We start from the raw sequence: 25,247 nt of genomic DNA, 5'->3' as shown, positions 1-25,247 counted from the left end.
AACCTGCCTGTATTGATGTTTCAGTAATGGCATGAAAAACTTTACATTTACGTGTGTCCGGATATTCAGCCTACAACAGCTTTGCTCTGCCCATGTGTGCTAAAGCTATGAGGAGTGTTTCAGCCTGGAATGCTTTTTGCATGAGACACAATACAATAGCGAAATCAGAACATAACTTATATATATATATATATATAGATATAGATATAGATATAGATACATATATTAAAGGCACAACAACAAAAAACAGGCTGGGATAGAGAGAGATTGGAAAATGGTTGTGTAAAAAAGATTTAGTAAATAAAAAAATACATTCATTACAAAGAAATATAATACTAGAAAAAAGGAAATTGGCCCTCTGAAAGACACAGTTCCTGTTTTCTTTTTTCATCAAAATATAATGAGATTTGCCAGCCTCTAAAACATCTTTTGAGTTTGATTATGCCAATGTGCATCAGTGGGCATGGAAAAAATAATATTACTAATGCCACTGATCACTAGCCCCACCATTCATCAACAAAAATGCTCAGCAAGCTCATTTCAACTGGAAGTACATTACAGAAGAAAAATGGTTTGATTTAACTTTGACTTGACTCATCTCATTGTCCTACCCACAAGCCCACATTCTTCAAGCAGACAGTGTAAGGATCATGCTCAAAAAGATGTTCTCTCTTAATGAGAAAGACAGTGAACTGGCAAGGGAACAGCATCCCATGGTGATTTCCAATACACTTCATGGCATTATACCCTATCTGTATTGTATTCTGTAAATGCTGGAAATAAACAGTATATAAAAAGGACCATTCGATCATTTGTAAACATTGCTGGTTCTGGTGTATATTGCAGCCAGTGAAATCTAAACCAAATGCTAAATAGCAATGGACTGTCAATATTACTGAATTGCCCTGATAAGGTGATCTGGTGAGGAGCTTTCAGACAGGCTTTCTGTGTATAGTGGCAGAACAACAGTCTTTTTTTTCCTGTCACTGTCATTTGTTAGGTTGATAGATCATGATTTTCCGGAAAGTATTGTGACACTAGATTAGAAGGAAAACAATAGTGGAGATGAAAGGAGAATGAAAGAAAGGAAGGAAGATGGGATAGTGAGAGGAGGAAACAAAAAATGAGAAGGTTAGCCAATGGATGTTGCTTTTTTCCACACACTAGTGGCGCTTGTTTGGAAGCCAAATCTAACAACCCAGTCTCTATTAGACAAATGCAGAGAGTACAAGACTGACCAATGTGTAGAGTGTTTCTCCTGCAGTTCATGTTAAGGGTATATTTATTATTTATTATGATTTTCTAATAAAATGGTCAAAACTAGTGCTGCATTAAGTCAGGGCTGCCCAAATTCTAGTTCTGGTTCTTTTAAAAGTAGTTCTATATAGCCTCAAAAAAGGTTCCATTATTATGAGTAAGAGAACCTTTTTTGCTAGGAGTGTACAGCCCTTAGATTAGGGTTGGAACCAAACTCTCCAGGTGGGTATATAACCAGACTTGGGCACCATTAAATTAAGTCATAAAGCATTGATGTTAATTCAGCACTGGTGATTTTATAGAGGTGAAATGTTTCCGTCAAACTTTTCGTCATAAGATGTGTGTTGCATTGTGCTAGGGGAATGTTTGGGTGCTGCATGCCTGCCCTCTTGTGGAAAACAGTGTAAAGCATCTTTATGCTTTATGCTGGTGCTCCAAACAAGGAGAAGTTATCTCTGGAAAATGCATTTAGCCACAAATGGCTTGCTATTACTAACATGTGCACTAAGCCAGTGTTCCCAAACGCTGGTCATGAAGGCGCCCACCCTGCCTATTTTGATGTGTTGCCTGGATTAACATACCTGAGTCAATGAATGAGCTATTAAACAAGCCCTTCCAGAGTAAAAGTAGGTTTGTAAGAGTAGAATACATTGCAGGAGCAGGACTACAGCACTAAACAAACAGAAGTGTATGTTGAACTCAACAAATTGATCAAACTGTACATAAATAACACAGCTGTTTATTCAAGTTTTACAGTAAGTAATGAAATATTTATTTTTCATTGTGGTTAAAACTGTTTTTGGTTACGCCTTTGAACTATTTTAGCACATTAGCCAAATGTACAAGCAAAGGTAGTTTAGTTATAAAGTTTCTGCAGTCTTTATCACATGAAAGTCTATGGCTGGGATGTATGTCAAAAGCAAACAATCAGAAGTCAATAACAGTTACACATGTTTTCATTGGAATATAGAGAAATGTACATAAGGTAACTTACTATGGCTATAATACTGTAGTGTGTTCAAGAAATGCTTTTGCTTGTTGGTTTTAGTATATTTGCTCTTCTGCATTAATTCATGGGGTTATTCTGCTAATTGTGAAAGGCATGGCTAGATCCTCCCGGGGCGATATGTGTGTGTGGGCAGAAAAGAGTTGAGAGAGTCAGACGTGAGCTGAGTAGCATATGAGCTGGTAGTAAAGAGAACACTCTGCTTATGTATGGTGTTAATAAAGCATCTTTTCACACATGAACTGTGTGAAAGCTATAACAGCAGTGTATGCTGCAACTGGTTTAGAAGTAAAAGTTTCACCGACGTGAGAAATTCTGGTAATGTGCCAGCATCTATGCTAGGCTACATAGCTCTGAGAAGGGATGCAGCACTCTGTTTGTATAACAATATGGGAGGAAAATGTTTGCATCTTCAAGAGCCCCACTGCTACCATATTGCCTGGGAAAGCTGTGAGTGAGTGGTGAAGGGGAGCCAGCATAGTCCCCAAATTTGGACGTCATTGTGTGCCATTCCTGACTTCCATCTATTATGGGTTGCAGTGAGTGGGACAATGCAGACACTTACGTCCCGCATTTCCCAGATGAGTGTGGCTCTAGCCGAAAAGAACTGCACTGGTACTGTTTAGTAGTCGTGATGGGGTGAACATCCATACCAGACTTCTGTTACATTTCCATCAACATTGAAGCGGTTCCATGCACTGCATTGGTGGACATGAGGTCGACAGTCATAGTGGCCTGGCCAGAAGTGGTACCCGCAAGGTTGTAACCGGAAGACACAGCAGTCAACCTCTACACAGTGACCACTGAGCTGACAATGATGAGTGGGAGGAGATGGCTGACACTGACAGTCAGGGCAAGAAGACGTGCACTTAGCTTGAATAGCTGAGGTGCAAGACATGCATTCTGGAGCTGGACTTTCTGAGAAGCAATGGTTGCGTTTCAGAGGTGGCCATGTGGTGACAATGTAGCCACCAGATGTCCAGTGCCCAGTAGAACATGCAGCATCAGAGCCAGTTGTAGGATCTTTGGAGGCAGGATGTCAGGTTGAGGGCAGCATGGCTTTTCGTGGGTGTTGGATTATCTGAACACACAGCTCTATTGCTCTATTCTCCCTGAAAGTCGTGAGTGGCGCACCCAAGCAGCACCCTCATCTGCACTGGCGACACGAGGATGTCGGAGAAAGCAGAAGTTGGCTGAGAGGAGTATCACTGCGGCTGATGTCATCACACCCAGAGACACTGGACATGATGCTGTGAACTGTAAGAAGTTCTGCTGTGCCCAGGAGGAGGACATGGATACGTGCATTGCTGTGAGTGTAAGGCAAAGAAAAGAGCTGACAAAATCAGATGTAAGCTGTGTAGCAAACAAGCTGCTGATGAACAGAAAACTGCTTATTTTTGGCATAGCTGTGGCCAACAACAGCTGGACAATAAAGCACCATGCGCTTTGTCTCTTTAAATAGTGCTAAACACTGCAGCACTATTGCATACTGAGCTTACCTTAGCTATTTTCTAGTGGCTAAGCAGGCTTTCTTATTTGTTTTGCCACCAGAAACTTTCTTTAACACATGACATTTCAAGCAGGCACTTCAGCAAAAGTGGTACGAATACTAGGATGTGATATCTGCCCTCGGCTGAAACCACTGCTTGCCTCCAGAGGTCTCTCTCGCCTCAGTTCTGAGAGGTCCTTCTCACCTGGAGTCAATAGATCATTGGTAGGTTTTTAAATGAAAGATTTTTGTGTGGTGCTTCTTTGCTAAGTTTTGTTTTCCTTGTTCTCTCGGTTACATACGCTTTGCACTGTTTAATGGATTATCATGTTTGGACTGTGTTTGTGTTTTAGCTGGTAGTTTACATGATGATCCAGCACCAACACTGACACTACCATCCTACAGTCAACAAAATTAAGCATGAGCAACACATCAGCACCTAATTAAGCTAACAACAACTTTAAAATTGCACCACCATGACTTCTGCACTCCCACCACAGTGTGAGCCAGTGGCACTACCTTAAAGTCTATTCAGTAGAATACTAGTACACTCAAACAAATGAACCAACAGTGTTCTCTGACTAACAAATTAACAAAATGTCAACATTGCAGAAAAGAATTGTGTTCTCTTTAAGGAAATGGTTTACGTACAATGCACAAAAATTGATGAGCGAGCATAACGTTGATCCAAAGAGAATTCTATTTCAATGAAACCCAAACTCTGTCCACTGCAGCTGTTCATCTTTTTTGGGAGTCCAGCGTGGAGGCCATAACAGCAGTGAAACATGTTATACTCTTAAAAAGATGGTTCTTGAAGGGTTCTTTAGTAAAGCAAATGGTACTATATATAGAACCATGAACACCTAAAGAACTTTGCATGATTATAGGGTTCTTTATGTTCGGTTCCTATCACCACCACTTTAAACAATCTAAGTTTCTCTACAATTCACATTTCACACCAAACTACGCTTATATTGTGACATCTCACCGCTGGCTGTGCTGCCAGAGCGTTGGAGGTGTGGCCAGGCCATGCGAAGAGTGTTCGGGGCGATGCCGCACTCCTGGTGAGGACAGACGTTTAATGTTGATGTCGTTGCTGTTTGGTTTGGGAAGTGTTTGTGTGCTGTTTGTGCTTTGTTGATAATTAGAGTGGGTGTTGGTGTCTACCATAGCGTAAAGACGCGTGGCTAGATGTGACCTACCTGCTATCCGAGACAGTCTCTCCTGCTGCCTGTTCAATAAAAGAGCATTTGCACATGCAACGTTTCTTCTTCACTCAGACGCTACAATATTATAACAGAAATGTGGAAAACGTATAACAGAAATATGAAAAACTCAGAGACTTATTTCTTTAACGGTTATTAAAAATTAAATAAGAGTACAGAACGTGATTAGAGGCCACTAAAAAACAACATAAACCGCTATGAATTTGCTGGTCTGTGCGGGTCTGGTGCTGGTTTAGCTGGTTACCCGGTATGGTTTTGCTGGTTTTTCTAGCAGGGGTAAACGCAAGTAGACAAATTTTGATTTAATTATACTAAAGAGAGTATAATTACAGGGAATGTTTACAGTGAAAGTAGTTATTACTTTACACTTGTGTTTAAATGACTCACTGAGAGAGAGAGAGAGAGAGAGAGAGAGAGAGAGAGAGAGAGAGAGAGGGAGAGAGAGAGCTCATTGTCCACAGCACTGTAATTCACTAACGCTGACAGACCGCTGCAGTTTCCTCTGTCAGGAGGTTTTGTTGGTTTTTTTCGGCGTGTTTTGATGTGAGTGCTGATTCCTCTCGTTGCTGACTTTTCATTATCCAGTGCTTAGTGAGTGACCCTCCTGCTTGGACAGACAGGGAGGTGACTTTCATCTTCTGGTCAGTCTCCACACAGGCGGAGCGGAGACGGTTGGAGACCGTTGAGCCCATTTAACTGAATATCTGAGCATGAAAACTGGCCTCAAACTTCCCAAGGACATTATTTCACGTCGTCGCAAACGACTTTTGGACCCTCCGTTTTTGTTTACACGTCGGCAAAATTGACTTTTGCTCGTTGCGAATTGGTTAAGGTAGGACATTTAACTCTAAGAAAGCGTCTATACTGCTGAATACACATCTTTAAACCCAGATAAAAGCGTTCTTGCTGTTTTGCTTCGCGTTTCTTAGAAAGGGGTCTATTTTGTGAGGGCTAGTGTGGCTCTGTTCAGGCATGCGGTCCGCTGTTCAGTCCTGCTAGCTGTGTTAATCATTAGCCAGCACTTGTAGGGAGGATTGTGCACCAGTCTGGGATATTCCCGTTACCTTACTGAGAACACGGCCACTGAACTGCCTGACAGGCTCACCCTCTACACCTCAGCCCTTGGCTTAACTGTGCATTCAGTCTGCCCTGACCGCTCACTGTGTACTGGGTGGATCTAATTCAGGGCGATTATAGGAGCTCATTTGGAGTTTAGGGTTCACTCACAAGGTCATTGGGCAGCCTGATAGTTGTCATGACTGATCATTTACGCAGGTCAGCTCTTGTTATATTATGGTTATATTAAGGTCAGCCTCTGCAGCAGTGGTCTCCAGCCCGCTTCCTGAGGATCTAGCCATGTGGTTCCTAAACCCAGTCCTGTAGTCCTTCTTCACAGGGTGTTTTCATAGTCATATCAGTGGCTGCTCATCAATCACTCACCTAAATCAGATGGTTAGAATAGGTGAACAGCAAACTGGGTGGGATTAACACTGATCCATGTTACCTGCTTGTAGAGTCTAGGCCTGAGATGAAAAGCTGTTTATTGTTTGAATTTGGGTGTATTAGCTTTGTGTTAGAAGTGGGGGTCTACACGTTCCCAGATAGGATAGCGGACCACAGTTGCCCTCTTTTGGGCAAAGCTGGCGGCCCTCTTAGTGTTTTTTAGGCGGCCAACTGGTTTTATGCAGAATATAACACAAACTGCCACTTTTCATCACTCTTTCCACTCACAATCTAATTACTTATTTTCCTTCACTTCTTTCTTTCGTCCTTCTTTGTAAATTAGTTTAGTAAATCGTTTTAAGCTATCGCAATATCAACATTTTCAACAAAATCGTCTTATTTTTGGTCTAGTCACGTTTTTTCTTTCAAGTGGTCTGTAATGTTTATTTTCCATAAGTGCATTTTCCAAAATAAAAAGCTGCGTGCATTTAATCTGTTTATAGAGATTAACAACTATTGCATGCATGACAGTAATCTGGGTGGTCCAAGGGAAGACCAGCAGTGGCTTACAGTTAGTGGAGTGCCAACCTCAGCAAGCCTGCAGACAGATATATGCTTGCTGTCTGGGTTGCGTGTGTGGTGAGATTAAAGTCAACAGAAAAGTTTGGTCAGTGCTGCTCTGGAATGACCACAATGTGAAACCTTTTTGTTTGACTGCAGGGTCTCAATCTGACTGAGTCTCAAAATGGAGATTAGATTTACCCTATTTATCCTAGATTGTGGTGAGCAAATTCTCGGAGTCATCCACAGAATGTGAGGGAGACGATTACCCAGAGCCAACTGGTGAATGTGGCCTTTGACCTAAGCAGAATTTTTCAGTGAGATATCTACCTTAGATGCAGCCCATGACGATGTTATCTTTCTTCACAGCTCTGTATGTGAGAGCTTTTGTGTTTGCTGTGCATTGATTATGAATTGTGGGAACCAAGCTGTTATCTGCTACCTTTTATCCGCAGCATTGTACTGCATTGATCTTCCATCCAGTGTGTAGAAGATCGGAAGCCTTAAGGTTTAATATAATTGAAGTGTGTGAGTGCCTGTTATCAACACAGTTATTGCCAAAAGTAAGAAAGTGTTAATCTAATATATTCATGTGGGAATAATGTACACATGTGAGTCATGTAAATGTAAAGAATTGTATTTTTCTGGTCCTCATTTGAATGCTATTCAAATGTAGAGTGGATGTAAACTGGGAATGCAGTGCTTCTGTATGCTGATCTTTGGGGTCAAAGGGCAGTGACCTCTGACAGCTCTCGGGGTTTAAAATGGTCAACCCAATTTAGAACTTAATTTGAGTCTTTTAACCTTGGAGTGCACAGACACTTAGACCTTCGTGTTGACTGTTTGTTGTTAATGTGCTTTGTTGAAATAATGGTCACTTTTGACCTTCAGAGCTGTAATGCATCAAATTGACGTGAATACTATACCTGTGCTGTTTTTCTTACACACCTTGCTGGTTATTCATGAGCACATTCATGTAGCAAAGATTTCCCATCTGTAGGCAGTTATTAGAGTCAATAAATAGAGTCAGTATCTGGAGTTCTCCCCTTGTGGTATGCTATGTAATTAATAATATGCTGTACAGTATTTTGAATGTCAGTATCATCTGAACTTCCACATACAACCTCATTTCCAAAAAAGTTGGGACGCTGTGCAAAATTTAAATAAAAACAAAATGCAGTGATGTGCAAAATATTTAAACCCAATATTTAATTGAAAATAGTACAAAGACATCACATCAAATGTTGAAACTGAGAAATTGTATTAATTCTTTTAAATATATGCCCATTTTGATTTTGATTCCAACAACACAGTCCAAAAATGTTGGGACGGGGGCATCAAATGGCTAAAAATTGAATATCATTAAAAGATTCAGAGAATCTGGAGAAATCTCTGTATGAAAGGGACAAGGCCAAAAGACGATATTTGCTGGCCGTGATCTTTGGGCCCTCAGGTGGCAGTGCGTTAAAAACAGACATGATTCTGTAGTGGAAATCACTGCATGGGCTCAGGAACACATCTGTAAACCACTTTCTATGTAAATAATTCATCACTGAATCCACGAATGCAAGTTGAAACTCTAAAACACAAAGAAGAAACTGTATATAAGCAAACGATGCCACCTTCTCTGGGCCTGACCTCATTTAAAATAGACTGAGGGGAAGTGGAAAAGTGTCGTGTGGTCTGATTAATCAGCATTTGAAATTCTTTTTCGAAATCATGGACACTGTGTCCTCCGGACTAAAGACCACTCAGCTTGTTATCAGTGCACCATTAATGCTAAACGATATATACATGTTTTGACAACATATGCTGCCATTTTTCAGGGAAGGACTTGATTATTTCAGCAAGACAATGTAAAACCACATTCTGCATGTGTTACAGCAACATTGCACTAAACTGACCTGCCTGCAGTCCAAATCTTTCACCACTGAAAACATTAGGCACATTATGAAATAAAAAATAAACAAAGGAGCCCCTGAACTGTTGAGCAGCTGAAATTAGGAAAATATTTCACTTTCAAAACTATAGCAGTTGCTCTCCTCAGTTCCCAAACGCTTACAGAGTGTTGTTAAAAGAGGAGGTGAGGAAACATGCCCCTGTCCCAAATTTTTTGGAATGTGTTGCTGCCATCAAATTCAAAATGGGCATATATTTTTCAGAAAACATTAAAATTTCTCAGTTTCAACCTTTCATATGTTGTATTTGTGGTGTTTTCCTTTAAAAATATGGTTTATATGATTTGCATATCATTGCATTCTGTTTTTATTTATATTCTGCACAGCATCACAACTTTTTTTGAAATGGAGTTGTATATTGTAATGTCTTATCCGAGTGTATCTTTTAAAGAGTAACATGCATCAACACAACTACTGTGCTGTGTTTAATGTTAGTGCTGAGTATAGACCCATTTTAAAAAGGTTCTTTAAAGAACTTTATACAACAGGTTCTCAACTACACTGAACTGTTTAAGTGTTTTTATACATCACCGCCGTCAGAGCAGAATCTCCAGAATTTCCAAAATGTTAAGTTTATAGGTGAATGAAAAAACATGCTTAACTTTTAAGGCACTTTGATGTATTAATATTTCAATTTCAATTAATATTTCAATATTTCAATTTTAGACTATTTCAGTTGGTATATTAAAAATTTTATATATATATATATATATATATATATATATATATATATATATATATATAGACAAAATGTTTTTTTCCTGGTAGCAATGATATACATTGCTCAAAAAAATAAAGGGAACACTTAAACAACACAATATAACTCCAAGTACATCAAACTTCTGAAATCAAACTGTCCACTTGGGAAACAAAACTGATTGACAATCAATTTCACATGCTGTTGTGCAAATGGAATAGACAACAGGTGGAAATTATTGGCAATTAGCAAGACTTTGTGTGCTTTTACACTCGTGGTAGCATGAGACGGACTCTACAACCCACACAAGTGGCTCAGGTAGTGCAGCTCATCCAGGATGGCACATCAATGCGAGCTGTGGCAAGAAGGTTTGCTGTGTCTGTCAGCGTAGTGTCCAGAGGCTGGAGGCGCTACCAGGAGACAGGCCAGTACACCAGGAGACATGGAGGACGCTGTAGGAGGGCAACAACCCAGCAGCAGGGTTCACCTTTGTGCAAGGAGGAACAGGAGGAGCACTGCAAGAGCCCTGCAAAATGACCTCCAACAGGCCACAAATGTGCATGTGTCTGCAACATCCTTCAGCATGACCGGTTTGGCAGTGGGTCAGTAATAGTGTGGGGTGGCATTTCTTTGGAGGGCCGCACAGCCCACCATGTGGTCGTCAGAGGTAGCCTGACTGCCATTAGGTACCGAGATGAGATCCTCAGGCCCCTTGTGAGACCATATGCTGGTGCGGTTGGCCCTGGGTTCCTCCTAAAGCAGGACAATGCTAGACCTCATGTGGCTGGAGTGTGTCAGCAGTTCCTGCAAGATGAACGCATTGAAGCTATGGACTGGCCCGCCCGTTCCCCAGACCTGAATCCAATTAAGCACATCTGGGACATCATGTCTCGCTCCATCCGCCAACGCCACGTTGCATCATAGACTGTCCAGGAGTTGGCGGATGCTTTAGTCCAGGTCTGGGAGGAGATCCCTCAGGAGACCATCCGCCACCTCATCAGGAGCATGCCCAGGCATTGTAGGGAGGTCATACTGGCACGTGGAGGCCACACACAATACTGAGCCTCATTTTGACTTGTTTTAAAGACATTACATCAAAGTTGGATCATCCTGTAGTGTGTTTTTCCACTTTAATTTTGTGTGTGACTCCAAATCCAGGCCTCCATTGGTTAATAAATTTGATTTCCATTGATGATTTTTGTGTGATTTTGTTGTCAGCTTATTCAACTTTGCACAGAACAAAGTATTCAATGAGAATATTTCATTCATTCAGATCTAGGATGTGTTATTTGAGTGTTCCCTTTTTTTTTTTTGAGCAGTGTATAATCATTGCCTGTGCTAAGCAGCCTTTGTAGAATCTTTTTTTTTTTTTATTGGAATGCGTGTGCATTGTATGCTGCTTTTTTGTACCCTGATTTTCAAATAAACACAGTACGGTATCAGGTAGAGCATATACATGACCAAACACAGCTGAGAGAACAATACAGGAGCTGCATGAAGTTGTCTTCAAATTCTTTTATTTTACATTTCAAAAGTTCAGCCACGTCACCCCATTGCTGCGCTCCCTTCACTGGCTTCCTGTAGCTGATTTAAAACCCTAATGCTTGCCTACAAAGCCAAAAATGGACCAGCCCCTACCTACTTGATGGCAATGGTGAAATCTCGAACTGTACCACGAGCCCTTCGAGCTTCGAGTACAGCTCGGCTTGACCCGCCATCCTTCAAGGTGCACGGAAGACAAGCGTCGAGAATGTTCTCTGTACTGGCACCCAGGTGGTGGAATGAACTCCCACTGGCTGTCCGAACAGCAGAGTCTCTTGCTGTCTTCAAACACAGACTGAAGACTCATCTCTTTACACAGCACTTAAATGAGCATTGAACTATAAGCTGCACTTATTTTATTGTAGTGCACTCTGTATTGTAGTTTATTGTATTGTATCTTATTGTTATTGTAGTTCATTGAATGGCACAGAGTTCTGCGTTCAACTCTGTTTCTTTTTCTCTTGGTGTCTGCAGTAACATATGATTCTAGCAGTATCTGAGCTCAGGACTGTCTTTTTCTCTAAGCTATTGGTAAATAGCAAAGATACTTTCTCTAGATTGACAAAGCACTTCTTGTAAGTCGCTCTGGATAAGAGCGTCTGCTAAATGCTGTAAATGTAAATGTAAATTCAGTTCAGTTCCCCTAGAGGAAATGTAACTGCCATGGCAAGGGTTTTGTGTGTGCGTGTGGACGTGGGTACCTGTGCAAGTGTGTGGTCCTGCTGAACCTCCTCTCAAATAGAAGTTAAAAAGATAAGAGACAACCAGGGGCCAAGAATCTGTACAGCAAACACCATTGTATGCACTTCTGTGCAGTTTTATTGACTATCTTTTCATACAGTTATTTACCTTCCTCACAATAAAGGTCAAATGACCACCTGCACTGTGTGTGAAAAACACCCAGTCTGTGTGGATAATGTGGAACTGGCAGTGAGATGAATATCTGCTTACTACAATAAAAGAATACTTGTGTTTACTTCAGTTTACTATTAATTCACCTGAGATTCTTTGAAGATTGTTTGGCTCTGTTTCATGTCATTTCTGCAAATTCCTTAATAAAGTTGGTAGAAAACAGAGGTTAGTACTCCAAGTCCAATCTCAAGGGGTGATCAGCGTGCATGCGACATTAATACATAAAGATGTATTACATGGTCTGAAATCCGGTCCAATCTGACGCCCTGTACTGATGCCTGTATAGTCTTACAAGCCATCAGTGCGCATCTAACCAGTAAAATATGACTCTCTATACTGTATAATAACCAGTGACGACTCACCAGTCGCTGATTTGCCAGCGTCAACTTCCTCCTCCACATTTGTCTTCATGAAAATTTAATGTGATCTCTTTTCTTTTTTTCCACTGAGTCATATTTTCAGATTTTGTCTTGCTCTAACTCATTTATTACACTGATATGCCTATATTTCTAAATATATATACTGTATAATAGAAAAATATTGATATTTATATGACTTTCTCCTCCTGCTACTGAACCCTGTGAAGTGCAGGGCTGGGGACACCTGTTGCTTTCCCTAAGCGACAGGCCTGCTCATACAATTCAAACAGACTGGTATTTGCTAATAGGGACTGACCTCTCTGTGACATGTCATGGTCACTTTTCTTCCACTCTCGCATGCACACACGCTCACAAAAGCTCTTTTGTCCATTTAATGTTGTCGGTGAGGAAATGTTCCTACCTATGGCTGTGGAAGCTGTTTGTTGGCTATAGGTGTTTAGAAGCAGCTCTGGCAGCTTAGGAGAACATGAGCACAGAGCGCTATATTCAAAAAATGAATTACACGACTCATTTCAGTAATACACCTATTCTTAAGCACTCAAGCATGTGTTTTAACTTTACAAAGTTAGTTATAGATCCGCCTTATAATTTTGAGTTCTAATAGTAAGTTAATGGAATAAGAATCTGTATTACACTCTATCAACCTGTTATTTGAAGTTTAGTTAAGATTTTTAAGGCAGCCTGGTAACTACCTCTTAAGTGTTAAAAAGATGAGTGATACAGTAAATATCTAATGACATTTAAAGACTTTTTCACAATACACTGTATCTATCACAGCATTTAGTTTTTCTGATGATGGAGAAGTTGGAATGAACAAAGTACACCAGCAAAGCTTAAGCAACAGCAATCTCAAAATTAACCATTTAAAAAGGTATAGGTGGAAAAATCAAATATTTGATAAAAATTGAAATTAAAATGTTGGGCTGACGTTGAACTGATGACTTGATGCTGTGCAGTTTAGTAAATGTTGGTTGATGTTTGTGAGCTGTCTATATTTCACTATTTGCATAATAATGATTGACAGGCACAATCGTGTTAAGAGACCAGTTAAGATCTTAACTTGCTCTACCGTTTAGGAATCATATTTGTGTTAAGATGCTTTCAGGAAATCCAGCCCAGTTCAGTTCGCTGACAGAGTTGTTCATAATTTTGCTGTTGAGTAGTAGTTTGATGAATTAGATCAAACAGGACTGTACAGCGCTCGCATAATGCAGTTCAGACGTTTGGCATATAGAAAAATATCAGTGCACTCGTTGTATTCCTTAGCATCTAACTTTGAACTGACTAACTACAGTGTTAGCTTTAGTATTAGCTTATCTAAAGGAGTAGGTATCATCGCTCAGACCTCCTCCTTATTAGACATGACAATCTAAAAGATTTCCCCGATTTGTTCACAGAATCTATTTTTTTGCACTAAATTGGTCAACATTCATATTTTGTTTATTCTCAAACGTTTGGCCGCAGTGAACATCTTGTAAAAAGACGCTGAAAGATTTACTCTTCTGTGTGCTTCTGAATTTTCCTCTGTGCTACTGAACCATTTAATCTGTTGGCACAAGTGCTACTGATGCTACCAGGTAGCCTGTACTGAAAGTTTGATGATAGCAAAAATAGGGAAGAGAGTTTGTCGAAGTCTTGCTGTTTTTATAACGAGTTAAAGTACTAACGATAGGGGTGATATTCTCAGATGAGTATTGTGATGTAATTTATCACAATAACGATAATATATATCATTGTATTGCCCATCCCTAACCTCTGTCTGCCCAGTGTTTAGCCAAAGCCAATAATTTACTCTCACTGTCACAGGAAAAGGGCTTAGGCATCACAATTTACAGGAGGATGACTTTGGCCAGAGCTGTGGTCAGCTCAGTGACCCTGAAAAAGCCTTGTTCTCCCACTGTCCATCAGTTTGCCTTTCTCACGCTGTGTGTTTGTTTTCTCTTTCCTCTTGCTGTTACTTTATCTTTGATTAACTCTTCGGCTGCGTCCGTTTCTGTCTTCTAAACACACATACACATGTGCACATGTTAATGGCTGGAAGGGAAGCTGGCAGCTTCGTCCTGCTTTGTGCGGGACAGATAGGGTGATGGCTGTCAGGGGTGACGGAGGAAGAGGGGAAAGGTTTGTTGCTGCAGATGTGCAGGTTCAGGGTTCATCAGCCTGACATGCCTCTCTTCCTGCTTGATAAACTGCCAAACGGAGGGGTTCCCTACAGTGTTATGAAGCATGTCAGAAGCACTGAGGGGTGTATGTATTGTGGCCTTACAGGCACAGATGGTGATTAGTGTTTTGGTGTTTGGTTTTGTTGTCATTGTTTGTTGTGTCAAAACAAATGCCGGTTAGTTATAAAATCTTAAGGCACAGTTTTTTGTGTAAATCTTCTATGTGCTGATTTCATTTTATCTGTCCGGCTCACTATGGTGGAGCGTGATGTTCCTTAGACAGGACTGAGGGCCCTGATCGGTAACTTTATCTGGAACAGTAAAGCTAAAAACTTTTGTCTGCCCACTTTGCAGACTCTAATGTGCTTTCGAATTGTTTAGGGTTCAGAATAGGAACTCAATAAGAAGGCAAACAACCCCCTGGTTTGTAACACTAGTTAAGCATGCCAAGTGTCCAGTTTTGAGGTTTGGTAATGCTCGCTCTGAATGCCTTTTATTGACTGAAGTAGATGAAGTGCCGCTCCAGTCCTGACATGTTTGTTGTCAATAATTCACTGAAAATCCTTAGTTACTGCACGTTTGCTTTTTCACGTCTCTTGATATTGTTTTATTGTGAATGCCTGTCTAAGTTGGCCTGTGTCTGCAACCCTCTCACTGATAACGTTAGAGGAAAGATTCCCTGGGGAGTGGCCACACTGGTTCTTACATTATGGCCCTGCACTTTAGCATGAATGTGTCTAATGCATATTGAATTGAGCAGAGCTAGAAACAGTCAGTGATACACACACACGACACAATGACAGGAAATATGTGGTCAGTTTTTCCCTGCTCTGATCTGGCTTTAAATGTCTGTGTGGGCTTGACACTTCCTGGGAAAAGGGCATTATGGGTGGACACTCAAACCACACATCTATTCCACTGAAATGACCCCACAGGCCTGAATGTCAGTGTCAAAGGAATGTTTTGCAGAATGGTGGAATGTTTATATAATGCATGATTTCATACGCTTATGTATTTTATGCCTTTCTGTTCTTAATGTATAATAGTTATTAGTTACATAATGCTAATAAGTAATAATACAAAAGTAAATACAAAGTAAAAAGAGGTGATTTTTGTCTTTGTAGTCTATACACTGGTCAGTTCTGGAAAGGTGGGACTGGTAGACATGCACATGATGAACCTAGATAAATCATTCACACACATACACGTACCTGTGAGTTGAACATTACAGACTCTTTCACAATCTGTTTTTGTCTCAGCTATGTCAGCGTTTTGATTGACACAGACAGGCAGCAGATCTGCTTATTCTGTTCCTGTAGTGGTTTGTGCTGAGCTCTTTCATGATTAAAGTTTGTTCCTTACAGTGTATTAATTTTAAGTAGGACTTTCAATATCGTTTGTATGAGTAATCTAGTGATCATTTTAACAGTTAATTGTGTAATCTGTTTTTAAGCTCACACAATAGGCTTAATCGAAAAATAACACACCATCGACGTCCAACTTTTTTTTTTTAGATTTTTAATTTTCTCCACCATTTGAGCACAGCCGTTCTCCTTGACTATATGTCAGAATTTCATGATGTATGTATTTATAAAAATGCTCCAAAATGATGTGACAAACAATCCCATTATTCCTGCGGGGCTGTCATTACTTGCTGCTTGCTTTGGTACTTGGTACAAGAGATACTTGGTTTTATTTATTCATTTGTTTCTTTGCTTGTTTTTGGACAGTGATGATATTGTACAGATCCTCTGAAAGATGTCATACAGGAAAGAAATGTGTCAAATGTATTTATAAAATACATTTGAAGATGTATTTTTGTTCATTGTACTGAAATGTGTGAATCAAATGAATCAGTATGTTTGAAATGTATCCCACATATAAAGACATGCATGCCTTTACAACCTCCTTATATCTGTTTCCGTTTACTGCAGAAATCTCCTCTTTATAAGTAGCCTGAGTACCACTGCTGTGATAATGCTCATTTCCACTAGTGGTCCTATTTCAATGGAAAGAGTTGAACTGAAGATTTTGAAAAGCCAAGCTTAGTTCTCTTATTGTATCCTGTTGTCTATCTGCCAAGCTGGTAAGCCAGATGTAGGTAAACACACTTTTTCCTTTATATACGCTCACTTTATAACAGCAAACAAGTCATTTTACTTCATATACATAAAATTTATAATGCAAACGTACATGCATTCATGAGATCCTGCTGTGGGTTTACAGGTGACGGCATATGATGACCACAGAATGAATAAATAAATAATGCACATATTTATTTATTAATTCAGTGTAGTCATTATATGCCGTCACCTGTAAATTTTTGTACAGTCATTATTGCGCTGCATTTCTCATCTCAGGTTACAGATATCGGACTGTTTTATTTATTTATTTTTTTCTATTTGTATATATGCCTGTAGATAGGATCTGGTTCATTTATTCTTGTTATATGTCTACACCCGTTTATGGTTACTCTATAGTGTTGTGTGTCAGCTACTGGCTGCTAAATTTCCTTCGGGATCAATAAAGTATCTATCTATCTGTCTGTCTGTCTATCTGTCTGTCCGTCCGTCCGTCTGTCCGTCCGTGCACTGTCTATGAGTGAATTGAGTGGTAATCTCTCCCTTGTGGAGAATCTGCTAAACATGGTTATATAATGATCCACGGATACCCTGTTTAGCACTCAAATTGCACATTAATTAGTAAGCTAAACCATAGAGAATGTAAAGTTTAATAAATTTTTTAACTGAGAAATCAACGTGAATGTTTATAACCCTAATCTTCAGATGGCATGTTTTAGGTTAAATGAATACTCCAGTATTTTTCAACCTAATGCCTATCTGTACATACATACAGATTATTACCAAGAACAACCATGACACATTTCTCTGTGCTTAGTAAAAGAACAAAGCCGATAGGCAAATGCTGGAATTGTGGGGTGTTTTTATTTATTTATTTATTTTTGCAGTGTTCTGATCTTGTGTCTGCTTTCCTCATGTCTGAGTGTCTGTGTGTCTGTGTGTCTGGAAAGTGGAACGTCGTCTTCATCTCTTTATTAATTCACTGAGCGCAGGGTCAGTAAGTGAGGGAGCTGCAGGACTCTGCTCAGTAACAGCCAGATGTCTGCTTGGCTGTCTGACTCTCAGGGACATGTCTGTGTGCTGCTGTCCTCCCCTCACCTCACTGTGCTCTGTGCTTGCAGCACTGAAAAACATGCTGCATTCGTAAGATGTGTTAGTTCATTTATAACCTGGCAGCAGAGCGCACAGCTGATGAGCAATGGAATAAAAATTTGATTAAAGAATTAAAAAAAAGCATTTCCCTCACATTGTGCACTCCCCAGTCTGTAAAATCAAACCAAAACTAGGCTTCAAAAATAGACAGTTTTGCATTCATTGTCTTTGTAATGTCACAAAAAACAACACATTTACATATATTTGCGTCTTCAGCTCACAGCAGTTTAGCCCCTCGCATTCACTCTAAAGCCCTGTTGTAGTCTGGACTGCTTTTTGACTGAAGCAAAATATAAGGCAGCCAATCAGAACTGAGCTTTGTATGTATTGCAGGGTAGCTGCATGCCCTTTAGAGAGCGGCTGCAAAGACTTGTGAGTGCGTGGACATGAAACATCTTTATGAACACAGGTTCCATTCACACTTGAACCTCAGTGTACAGTGACAGATGTTAGCAGTCTCTAGGAAGTTCATGTCTACTTTTACTAGAGTCATAAAGCCGCCTATAAAAATGGCTGTGCACTCAGAGACTGGCCCCTGGCAGCACTAGAGCCGACAAAGCGCACTCTGACCACCGGAGGGCACTGTTGGACTACTGTTGCTTTTGTCTGATCTTGCTGTGCAATTTTGATTAGCCACATTGAGTATTAAGTTTGCCTCTCTCTCTCTCTCTCTCTCTCTCTCTCTCTCTCTCTTTAAGAAAGTACGTATCGTGTTACATGTTGTGAGTAGGTTGTGTGGATGAGTCTACAGAGGAAGCAAAGAAGTGTGAGCGTATTTATTTGTATGTGTAGGTGTTAACAAGGAAACCACATAAGAAAATGTACAGTAAATCAAAACATCAAGGCCTGATAGATCAGAGGCTGTGCGGAAGAGCACAAGCGACCGTACTGAACAACATGGAAAGATAACATCTAAGAGAGCTGTGGGGTGCAATGAAACCTCTCTCTTTCACTTTTTCTCTCTCTCTTCCTCTCGTTGTCTCTCTCTGACAACTCTTTAGTTGTCAGCTTTTAGGATAAATTACTTTCCTGTACCTTTAACTTTAGACAAGTATTCTGAAGCATTAAAGAAAATTGTACTGTATTGTATATGTGTTTTATTTTTCTCCGCTTATAGGCCCACTTACAACATTTCTGTATTTTTTTGTACCAAAATGATCATAGTCTTTTTTACATGGCCATTTTCTGGCCTTACTTTGTCCCTTAGAATTAAACGGATTACTGTTTCTGTTACTGTACTGATATATGATAAACAATCTCTGATTGTCCTGTATTGGGCCTCATTTGAAAAGTGCTCAGAGCTGAAACACTCCTCTGTATGAATGGGCGGGGCTAAATTGCTGCAGACTGATTAGGTGGATTTATGTAAATGAGTTGGCTCCTATTCAGTAAGCCACCTGCTAACCATATTAATGTTTATATAGATGCAGATGAAACTTTATTTTGTTTCGTTGACTGTCCAGTCGATTATCATTTCCACCAATCCACACCACTAGACTTCAGCAGTGTCTGGAAAACCCACTAAGTAAGCTCTGCAGAGCTACTGTCTTTATAAGGTTCTGTCTCCTCTGACAAGAACCAGAAGAAGACAAGCATCTCTGCCTGCACTGACCTTCACCTGTAGGCCTGCATGATTTAAAAATGAGACTGCATGGATAACTTTCTCTGACAATTTCCTTCCTTACTTGGGCTGAGGAGCATTTATGTGCACCAGTTTTGTGAATGTAGATGACAGCATTCCATACTTTAATGGGCTAGGGAGAGGCAATAAAGGCTTTTCTTTTAGAGGTTGATTTATACCTGAGAGATTTAGTTCACCATTACACTTCACCAGTGTCGTGAAAACTAGAGCTACTGTCTTTCAAGTGTCTGCCTCCTCAGACAGGAACTTGCAGCTCTCCAAATGTTCACCATCTCCTTTTGGTCTGTAGGCCTGTACAATATAAAAATGAGACTTAATGTCTTTATAACTTTCTTTGACAGCTTCCTTCCTTAAATGGGCCAAGGAGCTTCCCTGAAAGGCAATAAACTTTGAGCTTAATAAGACTCTGCAGTTCAGAGGGCAGCAGGAAACACAAAGCTGTGGCTCAACACCAGGAAACCAGCACATGGAAATAAACCAAGCAATAGTCTCTTTGTGTTGCCTTCCTTGTTTACTGTTGACTGCAGGGTAGGACTATATTGTCCAGGGCTATTCTGAGGCTTGGAGAAGGGTCATGTGCTCAGCAAAATGCTTTTGGAAAAGGGTTTCCGAGTATGGAAGAGGAAGAGTGGAAGGCAAGGTCTGTCTGCTTATCTGCTCACGCAACCGCTGAAGGCATGTAATCTGTGCTTCGCTCATCCCTGGAGTACTTTGAGTGGAATCTAATTTTAAATTTTAGCTTGGTGTTTTTCCTTTCTGTTGCTTTCTATTTGTTTCCTGCTTGCTCTCTCTTGCCGTGAATGAATGTGGCTGAAGGGGGTCAGCCCAAAGCCCAAAGAAACAACGAGTATGATCTCATTGCGGGCTGTGTTAGTGCCGTGCCCATGCATCTCCAATGCAAGCTTTTCTATTGCTTTTCTTGCTACCCTCTTTTTTAGTCCTGCTTCCCCCATTTACCTCTCTCCCTCTTTCATTCCCTCCCTCGCTCCTATCAGGATAGTCCACATTCAATGGTCCTTCTCTGCTTTCAGTAGGAGTGTTAAAGCTCTTTTGTTGGGCTTTAATTACCGGTCCTGGATCAGGTCACTTCCCCAGCTTTTATACTCCAATGGTGGTACTGGCTAAGCTGGATGCTGTGACCACAGGTCCACGGTCAGCATCTCTTTTACTCTGACTCACACTGAGAATAAGAAGGGAAGCTGTAAATGTCCATAAAGAAGACACAGAGTCCATGCACTCAAACACTCAGAAAGTGTGCTTGCTGCCCAACAAAAATTTGTGTAAACCTGGGTTTTCGAAATGCTTTTAATAAAACAATGTTTTATCTGTTGATTTACAGTAGGCCTGTGCCTGGTTAACCGTTTTGGTGCACCAACATCCCCCAGTGCCCAACGTAGATGAGCTTGTGCTAGAAACATGGCTGTTGAGCTGCACTAGTTGAATGTGCTCAGTCATATCAGATATCATCTCTATAAAAAAAATCTTTAGGACACGCTTAGACAATCTGTCAGGTTTCCGACATCAGACAAAACAGCTACTTGTCTTAAGCAAAACACAGTCTCACAATTGGATATCAGGCCAAACAACCGCAGTGTTAGCTTTACAGTGTTAGTGTTACATTTGCAAGTCCATTCTTTCTTCTCTAGGTTATATAGAGTAATAATGTTCACGGCTACCCAACACTGGTTCTGGAGATCTAGAACCCTGAAGAATTTAGATCCCTCACAACTATTCAGATGCCCCTGAAGGCCTTCAGTACCTGGATCAGGTGTGTGATCACCCTGATGTTCAACATAGGCTACTACAGTCTAGTTTGCAATAGCATACATGTTAACACTTGAAATGGAATGGGAATAGAAATGATGGATATAATACCAAATATTTTATCCCTTTGTTGTGATGGCAGCACTCAGTAGCACACTACTAAAGTGTATAAGCCACCTTTGGGCCAACATATTTTCAATATGTGCTTTTAACAGTAATTAAGTAGAAAAAAAATCCACTCTTGAGTTCATTGTTTATTTTTACATTGTCTATATTTAAGTAAAACATGCTCTTCACAACAATGCAAGACACTTTAAGAAACCTGTATCTGCAAATGATGTACAAAATATAAAAAGGTGTTGTGTGTTAATAAAACCTCTGCATGTAGTTTTCATGTTTAATTTAAAAATAAAAGTGGCCTAATTCAAATCAGAAGTAAAGATGCTCCCAAATTTTGACAGACAGATTCTGAATAGGCTCACACACTGCTACACGCCCTGTTGTGCTGGTATATTCTTTGCAGGGCGGTTTGTGTGTGTTGCCTCCATGTGAGTCGAGTTCAGACGAGATGCCATCATGCACGCTTCCTGTGGTCCCGCTGTGAGCACGCCCGGGGGACGGGGGGCTAATCTGCAGATTGTCCCAGGCCGTGGGGAACCCCACCCTCCTCTTAATCATGCAAAGGGAGCGGAGGAATTCAGGCTGGTGGTAGGGGAGATTAGGCAGGCCGAAGGGTCAAGGATCTACTCCCTTGGGCCCAGGGTTGTGGGGGTTGAATTAAGGAGGGGTCAGGAGGGGTGTAAATTAGGGGTGGTTTCAGGCTCTGATATTGAGCTCCCCATGGGACAGGTTAGAATTGAGAACAGGGCCTACATCTTCCTGCTGGGGCTTTATGTGTGGTGACAGATCGCTACACTACATTCACTTAGCAGTTATAAAGCAGTTATTTATAATGAATGAGAATAAGTTGTGTGTTTGGGTAGGAAGAGGGCCATTAGACTGCAAAGGAAAAATGTGAAACTTTATGTGAACAACATTAAAACTACAAGACAGGAGAGAATGGCAAGGTGCACTTATGGTTTCTGATATTGTGTGACACTGGTATCTATGAAAATGGACCAAAAGTACACGCTACATTCAGACAGCTGCTGCTGTTTTTAGCTTTGTTTAGTTTTTTGTGTTAGAAATAACATAGTTATATGCCAACATTTGAATACCCTGGTAGAATGACATGTGTTTGGTGATTTTCTAAGTTAAAATAAGTTTAGAAATCCCCTAAAAGAAAAAAATATACATTTTCTGTACATGTTAATGCAGTTTCTATTCATTTCTATGTATTTTTGAGGTATTTACATATATTTAAAAAAAAGCCATAATTTTTGCGCATGCCTCATTTTATGTGTTATTTTTCCCGATATGTTACATTTCTGCAAAAGTGGGTGTGGCTTAAATGTGAGGAAGTGTATTCTCTGCAGAGGATGTGTTCTTGTAGTTTTACTTGGGATGCCAAAACCTTTGCATACAATTGTAGGTCTAATTAATTACTTAACAACTCAATGAGGTTTGAGACAAGTGTGTACTATGATTGTGTGTAGACATTCAGTTGGCACATTGGTAGATATAGTCTTCTATTACTTCTTAGCTACATTAACTTGTAGCTGTAGTCCAGAACTAAAGAAGAAAACTTTGAACACCCAAAATAATTTGATGATCATCTACATTTAGTATAAGGGATAAATTCAGAAGTTCAAGACCAAAGTGATGCCAAAGGCTGCAGTTCTATTACAGCATCCAACTTCTAACACAAGGTCCACGTGCTAGTTTAAAAACTGTTCTATACTGTTTGGTGATGGAAGAAAGATACTGCAGTAGTGCTGAGTAATTGAAAGTTGAATTCTACTGATTTTTCAAAATTCCTGTGTAAATCAATGGTTAAGATGTAAACCGAGTCATTCAGAGTGGTTTGATCTGAAATGTACTGTTCTAGAGAACCTTACAGAGTCTGACTTGTTTACATTAGTGGTGATAGGAACTTTCTTGGATTTTTTGAAATCCGTTCATACCATAGAGGCAAAATAGTCCCTAAAGAAAATGTGTGTTTCAGATTTATCACTTTGTTACCATTATTAACATATAATAACTCAGAAGACTCATGTAGGTTCACTGTTGGTTTTGGATAGTAAATAATATGGCTACAAGGAAACATTGTGTCTCCTGGTTCCTATCGCCACCATTGTTGTCACATTTTGCTACAATGTACAGTTTCACATTAAAACACTCTGAATTACTTTGTTTACATGTCAGCCATTGAATTATGCAGACGTTTTGAGAGTCAGTGAAACTCCCCTCTAAGCATCACTTCCTAGCAGCTTCAGACAAAAGACAAGGGGAAGCATTTGGAATGTGAATGTTTCCAGAAGCTTCTTGAATGTTTTGCTCTTCTGGTCTTAATGCATGTGGGCTGAGTGTATATACAGTCTCCTCTAGGCCGGAAATGAGCTCTGACCCACATACACAGCCCCGTAGCTCCTGGGGGGAAGGTTTTATCACATGCTTCCCATCTGAGATTTTCCCCCCACAAACAAAGTTTGAGCTTGTGTTTGTGGTATGATAGGCGCTTGTGTGTTGAAGATGATGATGTGTGTGTAGATGTCTCAGTGACAGACTGATTTTCCATGCATGTGTGTTGTGAAATGCAAGAGGAACAGATGGGGCTAACAGGTGGTATGTAACGCGTGTGTGGGTAAGTGAGCATGTCTGTTCGTGTGTATCTCCATGTTATGGTGGGCAAATGGGGCGGCCCTTCTGGGGGCTGGCAAACTACTCAATGCAAATGCACAGCAAACGAGAAGCCTTACATAACCACTGTGGCTTCTTTCTTGCCTTCCTTCTTTCTCCACTCCCCTCCCCTCCCATCTATCTTTTGCTCTCTCTCTCTCTCTCCCTCTCTCTCTTACCAAATACTTTGGGAGTTCTTCCACTTCCTTTGCCTTCCTTAGGTGGAGTTATGTAATCTATTTAGAGAACATTTGCTGTGGCATGGAAACAAGCCTTGATTCTTGCATCTATGCACATCTTATGTGCAAAACCTGCTAACCCACCCACCACCACTCTCCTACTCCCATATGCCAGCCTTGGGCAGGGCATGTGCCAAGGATAGCAGGTGAGAGAGAGAGAGGGTGAGAGAGAGAAAGACTTTGAATGTTTCTAAATACATTTATGCAATGTTCATATCATGCTTTAAACTGCATTTCAGAAGGGTTTATTTGTGTGCAGAGCCTCACATTGGAACATGCTGTTTTGCTTTATAAAGTGTATATTGTTGCTCATATCTCCAAAATGGTAATGGTAGAGGACAGGAAACTGTAAAACTGTAAAAAGATTTTATTCAAACCTGCTTTTGATCATTTCTCTTGCTCCTTTCATCTTGAAGCATTTACACAATTCAAAGTGCAGCTGATGTATTCAAATTAGTTCAAAAAATGAAAACTTGAAAAATAGATATACACAGTTTTTATCTGATAATGTGAAATTTACAGTACATTTAGGGGTGGGGTAGGAGGGGTGGTCCAAATTTTAATATTGTGTTGAGGTTTTAGCTCTGATAAACACATGTATAATGATGACATGTACATGTATTTACAGGTATATTGTTTAGTTTGAAGCATGCAATGACACTGACATGATATCTTACATGACATTTACAACACAACATCAGACAGATTCTCTTATTTGTCTGATGTTATGTTGCACACACCTCATAACAGACGAACAGGAGAAAAAACACAGCATTCACATTATCTGTAGGCCTACAGATCCCTCAGTGATCAAACAATAAAACAAAACAATAAACCAAGCTACAGAATGGGATTAGCGTATAACTATATGTAAAATCAGTTGTCATATGCATCAAGGTAGAATGAAGCAATGGTGAACATACACAGACAGTATATGCTTAAAGTTGTACAAACAGCC

At 40.2% G+C, this 25,247-nt stretch overlaps 1 protein-coding gene across 1 annotated transcript in view; it reads left to right on the top strand.

The window, feature by feature from the left end:
- Nucleotides 1–5,594: 5,594 nt before the first annotated feature.
- ripor1 (RHO family interacting cell polarization regulator 1) overlaps nt 5,595–25,247 on the top strand; it is an 88,362-nt gene continuing 68,709 nt past the window's right edge. Inside the window, exon 1 of the mRNA XM_037540103.1 lies at nt 5,595–5,810. The gene's annotated coding sequence lies outside the window, so the exon portion shown is untranslated. The remainder of the gene's footprint in view (nt 5,811–25,247) is intronic.

This window comes from Pygocentrus nattereri, chromosome 7 (assembly GCF_015220715.1).
Source record: "Pygocentrus nattereri isolate fPygNat1 chromosome 7, fPygNat1.pri, whole genome shotgun sequence".
In the NCBI taxonomy this organism is placed as follows: domain Eukaryota; kingdom Metazoa; phylum Chordata; class Actinopteri; order Characiformes; family Serrasalmidae; genus Pygocentrus; species Pygocentrus nattereri.
This window is presented reverse-complemented; position numbering and strand designations above follow the sequence as displayed.